Raw genomic sequence first — 13,633 nt, 5'->3', positions numbered from 1 at the left:
TTTGGGTTGGGTCCATTCTTAGAGTAATCAGTAAACCTGGGGCTGGGAAACACATGGAAATAATGCACTCAGCATACCATTGTGAGCTGCATACCTTTGTGTGAGTATGTGTGTGATTGTGGAGTTTGAGCCATCCTCAGGACAGGGGCACCCGGACTCATATATTCAATGGTGACGCGTACAATACAGGTGCCAGCTCTCAGTCAAGAAAAGGTATTAAGTAGGGGATCTGTTTCAATTCATGGATGTCTTTGCAACAAGAGTACAAGAGGCAGTGTGGTTGAGGGAATTCCTTTGCTTTGATCTTTTAGGACGACTTGCCTTCTCACCACGTCTGACACCACCGCTCATCACCCTCCCTCATCTCTATTCACCTTGCAACTCCAGCTTCACATTTCTTGACCTGAACACTTGAAATAAGCACCTTCTTCATGGCCTTGGCATTGGCCATTCTCTGCTGAGCACACACTTCTCCATCTAGACTTCCATCTTCCTCCCTCTCTTACATGAAGTGTCTGTTCAGCTGTCACCTTGTTTGCAGACCTTGCCTGAATAACAATGGAAAATAGAACACCCTGCCACAGTCAGCACTCAATATATATTCACAGAATACTGAAGAATTTCACATTAAAACTGTAAAGAGCATGACTTCCCAGACAAAAAGCTTATTGGAACAAAATTTTCATATAAAAAAGACTCAAGGGACTCACTAACAAGGGCCATGCACAAAATATTAAAATTAGCTTCTTGACTGCAAAATACCAATTGTAGCATTTCAACTATAAACTAATGATGCAAGTTTGTGTGAAGATTAGTGATGTTATTTCCCTCTTTCCTGGAAGTTATCTCCACCATGTGGAACCAGGAAATGACACCCAAACCTCTGAATTTTTTCTTATGGGATTTTCAGAGGAACCAGAACTGAACCCCTCATATTTGGACTTTTCCTCTCCATGTACCTGATCACTGTGTTTGGGAACCTGCTCCTCATCCTGGCTGTCAGCTCAGACTCCCACCTGCACACACACATGTACTTCTTCCTCTCTGACCTGTCCTTTGTGGACATCTGCTTCACCTCCACCACCATCCCCAAGATGCTGTGGATCATCCAGACACAAAACAAAGCTGTAACCTATGAAGGCTGCATCATCCAGATTTATTTTATTATACTCTTGGCAGTGTTTGATGTCTTTCTCCTGACCATAATGGCATATGACAGGTATGTGGCCATCTGCCACCCCCTGCACTACATGGTCATCATGAGCCCCTGGATCTGTGGACTTCTGGTCCTGGTGTCCTGGATCATTAGTGTCCTGAATTCCTTGTTACATATCTTAATGATGTTGCACCTTTCCTCTGTACAAACTCAGAAATCCCTCACTTCTTTTGTGAGCTCAAAGAGATGATCCAACTTGCCTGTTCAAACACCTTTCTTAATAACCTGGTGATGTACTTTGCAGCTGTCCTGCTGGGAGGCGATCCCTTTGCTGGGATCCTTTACTCTTAATCTAAGATAATCTCTTCCATATGTGGAATCTTATCAGCTCAGGGAGAGTATAATGCATTTTCCACCTGTGTATCTCTCCTCTCTGTTGTGTCCCTATTTTATTGTACGATGCTAGGGTTGTCCCTTAGCTCTGCGGCTACCCAGAGCTCCCATTCAAGCGCAGCATCCTCAGTGATGTACACTCTGGTGATGCCCGTGCTGTACCCCTTCATCTACACTCTGAGGAACAAAGACATAAAAATGGCTCTAGGAAGATTAATTGGGATGTCTGTTGTGTAAGGTCAGTTCTCCTGGGGATGAAGAAGTTTTCATGGTTTTATAGGTCAAAGCCTCACAACCAGAAATTGCTATGCTTTGATTAGATTTTAGACACAGCTTGCTCCTTCTTTTTATTTTCTTATATTTCCATTTATTTGATTGTAACCTCTCTATACTATTTTATAACTAACTTAAGTTACTGTTATGCCTTTTATATAGACAATTTTTCCCTTTGTCAATTTTCCTACATTTCCAAAGTTTTCCCAACCTTGGATCACAAATACTTGGAAATTTCCGTATCATAGATGCTGTGGGGAAAATGGAACTTTCTGATGAGGATTCCCACTTGGCCTTAAAAGGTGTCCTGTTTACATATCTATGGGATGCATTACAGAGTGTGGCTGGTCAGTCATGGGTTTGCCAGTCTAGGGTAGGGGTGCAGTGGAAACACCCATTCTTTCCTCCACCCTGTTCCTGGTATTTAACTGGTCAAGCACCTAGCCATCACCAGGAACATGACCACACTGTTCCCCCTGGACATCAGGACCCAGAAGAGGAGTTTTTACCATGGGAATGAGAAATCTGGTGCTTCAAAAGCCCACCCCCGTCACTCTTTGGGTCCCTAGTGACTATTCTTGCCCTAACTTATGGCAACCCATAAATGAGGTTACTTGTTTGTAGCAGATATGGGAGAGATATAAACAATGAGAGCACAGAAGGAAATATGGTCAGCTACTGAGAGAAAAGGCTCAAAGGGTCCTGTGAAGGCCTCAAGGGCCCAGATGTGGACTGATTTGATAAAGTCAGTGGAAGAGAAAAATTAGATGGGAAGCCCAGTAAAATCTTGCTAGAACTGTGGCAGTATTGCAAGAGGTTTTGGGTCTTGTAGGCTACTGGAGAGTGTTTATCCTGCACTTGGCATAAATTCTGAGACCCTTATGCCATTTTGTATGAAAGGGCATCAGATCAACTGCACACACAAACCAAGGAGAAATTGCTGCAGCCATGGTTTGCCCTCCAGAATAACATCTTGCTGCTAGCACCAACTGCACTAAACCCTGGAGACTCTGTTGAGTGGATGTGGCCTTGGATATTTTGACACAGGGACCAGTGATTGCTGGCCCTTCTGGAACCTTGGGGAAAAGGCCTGGAGGCTGGCCTCCCATGTGTTTCTGGAGGAACAGGAGAGTGGCTCCGAAAGATTACAGCACTGTACCCAAAATGGCTGGAATATAAGAGCATCTTACTGGGGAGTTTTGTCTTATCACTGTGGCCAGAGAATGTGCCTCCCATCGTCCTACATATCAATCCATCAGTAACTCCCACAGGGAGAAGGGTGAAGGTCTTTTATGCTAGACCAGGACAGGACCTGAGTCACGCCCTGTCCTTTCCCAGGACCAATCTCTTGCATGCTTCCTACCTAATGGACAAGATTTGCCTATGGTGTCATTAAAACGATGTCTTATTTCCCTTTAGGTTAATCTCTTCTACATTCCTGTGAACAGGAACACCCCTAGCCACAGCTGCTGCTCGCTGACATGCCTGAGCTCCCTGTCAGTCCAGCTGCTGGCCCCTCATGGACTGTGCAAGCCATGGATGCAATCTGGGAAGCATTTTGAATGCAGCTGGATCCTCAGGCTTGAGGATTGCCATGGTTTTCTCATTATCTGTATCATAATTTCTGTTGTTATTTGTGTGTTTATAATAAATCTTTATGCCAGAATTCTTAATGCTCTGTTGGGATGGATTGTGCCTTCATCCCTTCTAGCCGTGTTGGGCCTGATGGTGCAGCAGTACTTCCTAGCGGCCGGGACAGTTGACTAGTTCTGTTCCTGTGTAACCCCGCCTTCCAGGAGCGGGAGTGGATTGAAAGGAGGCACTTCTAGGCTGGTATTTTTGCTACCATCAATCTGGGCCAGCACAGTAGCCAGACCTAACATCCCTTCCACAGGGGGAAATGCCTGGGTAAAGAGAAATGACAAATGGGGAGAAGAAATTACAGCTGAGTATAAAAGGATGAATAAGTGGCTTATGCAATGAGGGATATACAAGATTTTATTAATACCTGAAAAGAGACTCAAGGCAGAGAATATCTTTTAGCAAAAGCATATTAGATGCCCTCAAGGCTGAAGTTATATGTTTGCCAAGACCACCTCTGCTTTTGGAACCCGACAAGGTTGAATGATGGCCTGCAAACCAGAATCACATTCCTCTGGGAGAGACTCTGGTCATAAGACTTTTACAGAACAAGTGAGCCACCTCTTTAAGTCTGTCCCCACATCACACCAGCTCCTTGGAATGTCAGGCCTACTTGCATCTGTCCTATTCTAACTCCTGTAGAAATGACACACCAGATGTAAGTGCTGTGACAGGTGCATTCCTTTTACTCTAAGGAATCAGTGTTTGAAGGCAAGGGGGTGGACTGAGATGCAATGAATCATAAGAAATATATATTTCCCAGATATATTTTTTCCTTATCCACAGTTCCTGAAAACACTGCAGAGTCTTAAATGTAAAATGGGTGTCCTGTCATGTTGATGAGAGACTTTGGGACCCCACCCAAGGGCAGGGGTGGAGGCTTCATCAGCCAATGGCCAGTAATTTAGTCAATCATTACTATGCAAGGAATCCCTCACCAAAACCCCTGTGAAGGGCTTATGGCTCTCTGTTCTCTTGAATCCTGATTCTTAGTCTGGTTACAGTGCCCTAACTTTCTTGCACAGGGACAATTGCAGAAGATTGTGGGTGCATAGCTTATGAGGCAAGAAGCCTGGAGGGATGGGTTGTGGAGAAAATTGGGACTTTCTGACCAGGATTCCTGCCTGGCCTTAATAGATATCCTGTTTGCATATCTATGGGATGTATTACCTAGAACAGCTTGTCAGTCACGGATTTGCTGGTCCAGGGTAGGGGAGAAGAGGAAACAGCCATTCTGTCCTCCCCTCTGTTCCTGGTACAAGTCGGTCAAGTATCCACCAGTCACCAAGGACATTCTCACAGAATTCCTCTTGTCGTGGGAGGTGGGCTGGGAGCAGTATGGCCAGAGAGAGAGAGCTTGGGAGCCATGAGAGAGGGGACAGTGACCCATGTGAGCCAGGAGAGACCAAGCCATGAGAATAAATCCTTTAATTCCCAACTTCTGGCCCATATACATTCCTTTGGTCTCATGAAATTAATAAAGAACTTTTCCCAAGCAGGGAACCCCCTTCTCCTGGGGTTAAGATGGGAAATTTGGATTTGTTAAAGTAATTTCATTTCAAATTACATATATAATGCCACACATTTTTCCCTAGAGTACCTGAGGAATAATCATGAATTTGGAAAAAATACACTTGGTAACTAAGTCATTTACACAATTTAATTATAGAGGAAAATATGAAACCAGTTTTCACATTAAGTCTGTTGATGTTTTTTACACCTCTGCTGTTCCTCCAAGAGGGGTGTTCCCCACTCCAGACAAGTTCACTATGAATTTGGAGAGACAAAAATAATGACAACAGAATGTTGGGGGTAAAAAGGGCCTCATACCAGCTTTATTTTCATGGTAGTCATCCTGTTGTGTACGAACAGTGAGCCCTTTTCTCCATCTCCAGCCCAGCTACAGCCTCTGCTTTCTCAGGGGCTCTCTTCTCCCTTCCCAGCCCCACGCTTCCAGGGCTTCACTCTCCTGCATCCTTCCACAGTTCTCCGAGGCTTCCTTCTGCAAGCCTCCTGGCACTCAGTGGGCCTCTGTGGGCCAGCCTTTATGATGACTGACTGACAGCTGACCAATCACATCCAGGGGCTTGTGTGTTTCCTTCCACTGTGCATTCACCTCCCCTGGGCTGGTAGTTCTGTGACTGACAGTTTGTTCTGGGAGGCTCTATTGAATGATAAACAGTTTTTATCCAAGGGATATGTAAGCAGCCTTGTATGTATGCAATGGGCAATATTAGAATCAGGAGAGGTGAGAATTTCCTTTTCCCTATGCTACACCCCTCCAGAATTCTTGCCTCATGATCTATTCATGCCTTTAATCTTCCATGAGAAAGCTGAGCGTTGTAACCAGATCCCAAAATAGCAATAGAGGCTATAACAACATACAAATAATAACAGAAACCATGATACAGATAACAACAAAATTATTATTTTTTGTTCCTCAAGCCTGAGGAGATCAATTGCCAGCAGCTGTATTCAAAACAGTTCTACTCAGATGGGTCTATGACTTGCACTTTCCACCGGAGGCTAGTAGTGAAGCAGTAGGCAGCTCTGTGCACACTCAGCCAGCAGCAGTTTTTGCTAGGGTGTGTGCCCAATCCACAAAGACTTTAGAGGAGATTAAACTTAACAGTGATAAGACACATGTTTTAATGATGCCAACATAGGCAAATTTTGTCCATCAGGTAGGATGCATGTGGTCCTGTGATAAGACTGTGGCAGGAAGGGGGTACTGATGGGTTTGGTATACAACACATTCTCCCTCTCCCTTTGAGGGTTTTTGAGGGGTCTATATATAGTGCTGCTGAAGGCATATGCACTGGCCACAAAGATAAAACAAAACTCCCTGTAAGATGCTCTTACCTTCTGGCATTTAGGTACACTACCATATCTTTCGGGAACACTGTGCTGTTACTCCTGGAATTCACAGGACGCCAGCTTCCAGGCCTAGTCCCCAAGGTGCCAGAAGGGCCAGTCATTGCTGATCCCTGTGTGAAAATGTCCAAGGCCACAACTACTGAACACTGTCCCCAGGGCTTATTGCAACCAGTGCTGGCAACAAGATGCTATTCTGGTGGCCAAATCTTGGCCTCAGTTCCTCCTTGGTTTGTGCTTGCAGGTGTACAGCAGAGGCATCAATCTGTGTTAGCATGTTTACAGGGCTCAATAGCCTGTTCCATGGCTTCTCATTCAAATGCTGTCACACTGTCCTTAGCAGACACACCATACCCATAGACTATTGGTCTCTGAATTCAGGCCAGATTTTAATAAACCATTGTAACTCTATCGTGGCTTCCCACCCCACATAGAATTATATGGTAATTGAAACTCCCATTTTATCCATAATTTTTGTACCCATTCTTAGGGTGCATACCCAGTAAAGTGGGGGCCTTGATCAGTCTCAATTACCTGAAGTCAGTCAGAGACTACAAAGAGAAACTCCAAGTCTCTTTTGGTCATTTGATGGTCTGTGCAATGCATAGGAAAAGCAACCACAAGTCCAGTAGCTGTGTCCACATTAGTCATGGCATATCAATAACGTCTGGTATGGGCAGAGGCCCAAAATAGTCCATCTCCCACCTGATGTGAGGCATTGTCTCCTTAGGTATTGTTTCATGTTGCTGTGGGACTTGGTGTAAGTCCCCTTTAGAGTATATAATGCATTCTTACCAGGCTCTGATGACTTCTTCAAAGGTCAAGGGCAGGCCCCCAAAATGTGCTACAGCCCACATTGTCTTCTGCCCTGCACATAAAGAGTTTTGATATAACCATTTGGACACATCAGAAGCCAGCTTTCCTTTCAGCCAATGCACCTGGACCAAAGTGTCTGCTTCATCATTTCCTGGGGATGCCAGTGGTAAATGGCCTGTCACATGGTATACTATAATTGTTTTAATTTCACTAAAGGCCCCTAAATCTTCCTACAGCTCTTGCCCCTAACGGGGTCAGTGATCAGCGAGCCAGTTGGCATGGTATAATTTTGGTAGTCACAGAGTCAAGCCTCAATAGATGGCCCAGCCATCACTGCAGACAACTAATGAGGAGAGCTCCTGGGTGATCCTGAGCCATACTGTCCACAACTGTGCCTTTCCTTCATTATATTCCATCCATATTGTGTCAGCCTTAGGATGGAAATCTAAGGCACCTCATTTCAGTGGCTGTCCATGGCTGGAGCCATTTGTGTACCATGCATCTTCCCTCTTGATAATGGCTGTCTGCTACTAATGGCTCCAAAGAAAATTCTTATTGCCTTGCACTGATATAAGCATTGTAGTTCTCCACTTAAGGGGTTCGTTGCTGGAGGTATGCACCCCACTTGGCCAGAGTAGGCATCTATGCCACACCACTCTATGACCTTTGTGCCCACTTTTGTACCCACCAAGGAATGGAATAAGTGGTTATTACCGTTGTCAGGGCTGTTCTGCAGATGGACTCCATAGCCAGCAAAACATGGTACATGTCAGCCATTTGATTGTCTGTGGAGGTGTATCAGACCTCTGCTTCTTCCCAGGGTTGTAACCAGAATACGATAGTTTGGTGGTGTCATTCAAGCCATGGCCACAGGCCCAAGCCATAATTGTCTTCAGTCACATGAACATCCAGCTCACAGGGCCTTGATATGCCTATCACACTCAAGGCATACACAGCCCTGACTGCCCACATTGCATCAGTAAGAAAAAGCACATGTCTCATCCCAGTCCCACCTGACACCCTTTCATACCAAATAGTATAAGGACTTCAGATTTTGTACCAAGTGTGGAATAAACAGTCTCCAGTAGCCTAAAAAAACCAATATCTCTTGTAATACTGCAACAGTTGTAGGTATAGGGAAAGCCTGGATAGTTTCTATGACTACTTCTGGAATAACTTTAGTCCTTATTGACCACACAACCCCCAAGAACTAGACTGAAAAACCAAGTTCCTGAGCCTTGGTGCTGTTCATGGCCCCTTCCTCCTGTAGATGTTGCAGTAGTCTAGGTGCTTCACCTTCTAGGTCTGTAAGAGAATTAGAAGCAAGCATGACATCATCAATATAGTGGATCAGCCACACCATTTGTGGTTTCTCCCATGCTGCCAAGCCCTGGGCCACAAATCCATGACAAATGGTGGGACTAGAGATATCGATGTGGATGGACAGTGAATGTCCACTGCTGGCCTTTCCACATTAAATCAAACTGCTCCTGACTTTCCCGTGTATGTCAATAGAGAAGAAAGCATTAGCAGGATCCACAACATAATGAAATGTCTCTAGTTAATGACTGAGGGTGTCCATAAAGGCTGCTATAGAGGGGACAGCAGCATACAGGGGGTAGTGATTTTACTCCATTTTCTGTAATCCATGGTCATATGCAAGGTGCCATCTGGTATTTTCAATGGCTACTCTGGGGAATTAAAAGGGGTTTGAGTAGGCTTTTTAATGCCCACCATTTCCAGTTCCTGGATGGTTTCTCCAATTTCTTCTTCCCTCAAGAAAATTTTTATTGTTGGGAATTTTCACCTGACAAAGGACAGGCAAAGCTCTGAGCAGGTCCCCTCAGAACTGCTTCCACCACACGTATCCACCTGAACTCACTTGCAGTGGTCTATGACCTTAGGCCCTACAGAATATCTACGCCCAAAATATATTTGGGAATTGGAAAGATGTACAGAGTATACTCTTTTGGGGGTAGATGCCCTATTCCTAATGGGATTAAGGCTTGTTTCACTCTAATAACCTTACCCCCATATCCATCAATAACAATGGAGGTCCCAGGAAACCAGTCAGTATTGCCATAAATCAGAGAGCATCCTATGTCTACCAGAGCCAGGACACATTGCACATTCACTAAGGACCAATGAATTGATATTTCAACATGTGGCCTCCTGTCCTCACATAGTCCCCCAAAATAGGTGCATTGACCGTTTCCTCAGTCAAACCATCTCACCCAGTCATTTCCCTGTGAGAGACTAGGTGGGGTCAGCTAACTGTCGAGCAGGAAGTTCTGCAGACACAAGGGGTGGATTGTGGTTTTGTCTCTGTCTTCTATTCCTTTTTTTATTTTTTTTATTAAAGTATGATTGTTATACACTCTTATGAAGGTTTCACATGAAAAAACAATGTGGTTACTACATTTACCCATATTGTCAAGTCCCCACCCATACCCCAATGCAGTCACTGTCTATCACTGCAGAAAGATGCCATAGATCCACTATGTGTCTTCTCTGTGCTACACTGTTCTCCCCGTGATCCCCCACACCATGTATACTAAACATAATACCCCTCAATCCCCTTCTCCCTCCCTCCCCACCTGCCCTCCCACACCCCTCCTGTTTGGTAAATACTAGTCTCGGAGTCTCTGCGTCTGCTGCTATTTTGTTCCTTCAGTTTTGCTTCGTTGTTATATGCCACAAATGAGGGAAATTATTTGGCACTTATCTTTCTCCGCCTCACTTCTTCACTGAGCTTAATGTCCTCCAGCTCCATCCATGTTGTTGCAAACGGTAGGATTTGTTTCTTTCTTATTGCTGAACAGTATTCCATTGTGTATATGTACCACATCTTCTTTATCCATTCATCTACTGATGGACACTTAGGTTGCTTCCATATCTTGGCTATTGTAAAAAGTGCTGTGATAAACATAGGGGTGCATATGTCTTTTTAAATCTGAGAAGTTGTATTCTTTGGGTAAATTCCAAGGAGTGGGATTCCCAGGTCAAATGGTATTTCTATTTTTAGTTTTTTGAGGGTCCTCTATATTGCTTTCCACAATGGTTGAACTAGCTTACATTCCCACCAGCAGTGTAGGAGGATTCCCCTTTCTCCGTATCCTCACCAGCATTTGTTGTTCATAGTCTTCTCAATGCTGGCCATCCTTACTGGTGTGAGGTGATATCTCATTGTGGTTTCAATTTGAATTTCCCTGATGATTAGTGATGATGAGCATCTTTTCATGTGTGTGTTGGCCATCTGAATTTCTTCTTTGGAGAACTGTTCCTTCACATCCTATGCCTATTTGTTAATTGGGTTATCTGATTTTTGGGTGTTGAGGCATGTGAGTTCTTTATATATAAAGGATGTTAACCCCTTGTTGGATATGTCATTTACAAATATATTCTCCCATACTGTAGGATGCCTTTTTGTTCTGTTGATGGTGACCTTTGCTGTACGGAAACATTTAATTTTATGTAGTCCCATGAGTTCATTTTTGCTTTTGTTTCCCTTCCTTGAGGAGATATGTTCAGGAAGAAGTTACTCATACTTATATTCAAAAAATGTTTGCCTATGTTGTCTTCTAAGCGTTTTATGGTTTCATGACTTACATTCAAGTCTTTAATCAATTTCTAGTTTACCTTTTTGTATGGAGTTAAACAATAATCCAGTTTCATTCTCTTGCATGTAGCTGTCCAGTTTTGCCAACACCAGGTGTTGAACAGGCTGTCATTTCTCCATTGTTATGTCCACGGATCCTTTGTCATATATTAATTGACCATATATGGTTGGGTCAATATTATGGCTCTCTAGTCTGTTCCATTGGTCTATGGGTCTGTTCTTGTGCCAGTACCAAATTGTCTTGAATCCTGTGGCTTTGTAGTAGAGCTTGAAGTTGGGGAATGCAACTCCCCCTGCTTTATTCTTCCTTCTCAGGATTGCTTTGGCTATTTGGGGTCTTTGGTGGTTCTATATGAATTTTAGGATAATTTTCTCTAGTTCATTGAAGAATGCTGTTGGTATTTTGATAGGAATTGCATTGAATCTGTAGATTGCTTTAGGCAGGATGGCCATTTCGATGATATTAATTCTTCCTATCCATGAGCATGGGATGCATTTCCATTTATTGGTACCTTCTTTAGTTTCTTTCATAAGTGTCTTGTACTTTTCATGGTATAGGTCTTTCACTTCCTTGGTTAGGTTTATTCCTAGGTATTTTATTCTTTTGATACAACTGTGAATGGAATTGTTTTCCTGATTTCTCTCTCTGCTAGCTCATTTTTAGTGTATTGGAATGCCACATATTTCTGTGTATTAATTTGTATCCTGCAATTCTGCTGAATTCAAATATTAGATCTAGTAGTTTTGGAGTGGATTCTTTAGGTTTTTAATGTTCAATATCATGTCATCTGCAAACAGGGAAAGTTTAACTTCTTCCTTGCCAAACTTGACGCCTTTTATTTCTTTGTGTTGTCTGATTGCTGTGGCTAAGACCTCCAGTAATATGTTGAATAGAAGTGGGGAGAGTGGGCATCCTTGTCTTGTTCCCGATCTTAAAGGAAAAGCTTTCAGCTTCTCACTGTCAAGTATAATGTTAGCTGTGGGTTTGTCATATGTGGCCTTTATTATGTTGTGGTACTTTTCCTCTATACCCATTTCATTGAGAGTTTTTATGATGAATGGATTTTGAAATTTTGTCAAATGCTTTTTCAGAATCTATGGAGATGATCATGTGGTTTTTGTCCTTCTTTTTGTTGATGTGGTGGATGATGTTGATGGACTTTCAAATGTTGTATCATCTTTACATCCCTAGAATAAATCTTACTTCATTATGATGGATGATCTTTTGATGTAGTTTTGAATTAGGTTTGCTAGTATTTTGTTGAGTATTTTTGCATCTCTTTTCATCAGGGATACTGGTCTGTAATTTCCTTTTTTTGTGGTGTCTTTGCCTGGTTTTGATATTAGGATGATGCTAGCCTCATAGAATGAGTTTGGAAGTATTCCCTCCTCTTCTATTTTTTGGAAAACTTTAAGGAGAATGGGTATTAGGTCTTCACTAAATGTTAAAATTCAGCGGTGAAGCCATGTGGTCCAGGGGATTTCTTCTTAGATAGTTTTTTAGTTACCAGTTCAATTTCATTGCTGGTAATTGGTCTGTTCAGATTTTCTGTTTCTTCCTTGGTCAGCCTGGGAAGTTTGTATTTTTCAAGAAAGTTGTCCATTTCCTCTAGATTATCCAGTTTGTTAGCATATAATTTTTCATAGTATTCTCTAATAATTCTTTGTATTTCTGTGGTGACCGTGGTGATTTATCCTTTCTCATTTCTGATTCTGTTTGTGTGTGCAGGCTCTCTTTTTTTCTTGATATGTCTGGCTAGGGGTTTATCTATTTTGTTTATTTTCTCAACGAACCAGCTCTTACTTTCATTGATTCTTTCTATTGTTTTATTCTTCTCGATTTTATTTATTTATGCTCTAATCTTTAGAATGTCCCTACTTCTACTGTCTTTGGGCCTCATTTGTTCTTTTTCTAGTTTCATTAATTGTGAGTTCAGACTGCTTATATGGGATAGTTCTTCTTTCCTGAGGTAGGCCTGTATTGCAATATACTTTCCTCTTAGCATGGCCTTGGCTGTGTCCCACAGATTTTACAGTGTTGAATTATTATTGTCATTTGTCTCCATATATTGCTTGATCTTTGTTTTTATTTGGTCATTGATCCATTGGTGATTTAGGAGCATGTTGTGCAGTCTCCATGTGTTTGTGGAATTTTTCATTTTCTTTACATAATTTATTTCTAGTTTTACTCCTTTGTGGTCTGAGAAACAGGTCGGTACAATTTCAATCTTTTTGAATTTACTGAGGCTCTTTTTCTGGCCTAACATGTGATCTATTCTTGAGAATATTCCATGTGCACTTGAGAAGAATATGTATTCTGCTGCTTTTGGGTGTAGCATTCTGTAGATGTCTGTTAGGTCCATCTGGTCTAATGTGTTGTTCAGTGTCTCTGTGTCCTTACATATTTTCTGTCTGGTTGATCTGTCCTTCAGAATGAGTGGAGTGTTGAAGTCTCCTAGAATGAATGCATTGCATTCTATTTCACCTTTTAATTCAGTCTGTCTTCTATTTCTTGTTCCTTGCATCACCCTATGTCTGGAACTGCTGCTCCAGTTTCAATTGCTGCCACAGTTACAAAAACATTTTATTCTGATTTCCATCCAATTTCTTTTTATCCACTCCAGCCTTTATTAAATCAGCCTCCATCTGAGTATCTGTGACCTTCATGGGCCCTTTAAACTTACTCTAAATATCAGATTGTACTGTCTTTCATCCCTACATTGTCTCTGTCTCTCTGATGTCTGCTACAGAATGAGTAACCACATTTATGTGTTGTCCTAAGTGAGGGGCAAGAAGAGCCACTAGGGAGTCACAGAGGGATGGGCGAGCTGTTTGAAGCACCAATTTCTTCTTCTTTATTA

At 42.6% G+C, this 13,633-nt stretch overlaps 1 pseudogene; it reads left to right on the top strand.

The window, feature by feature from the left end:
* Positions 1-825: 825 nt before the first annotated feature.
* Positions 826-1,786, top strand: LOC140846368 (olfactory receptor-like protein OLF4; annotated as a pseudogene).
* The last annotated feature ends 11,847 nt before the right edge of the window (positions 1,787-13,633 follow it).

Source organism: Manis javanica, chromosome 1 (assembly GCF_040802235.1).
Source record: "Manis javanica isolate MJ-LG chromosome 1, MJ_LKY, whole genome shotgun sequence".
NCBI lineage: Eukaryota > Metazoa > Chordata > Mammalia > Pholidota > Manidae > Manis > Manis javanica.
This window is presented reverse-complemented; position numbering and strand designations above follow the sequence as displayed.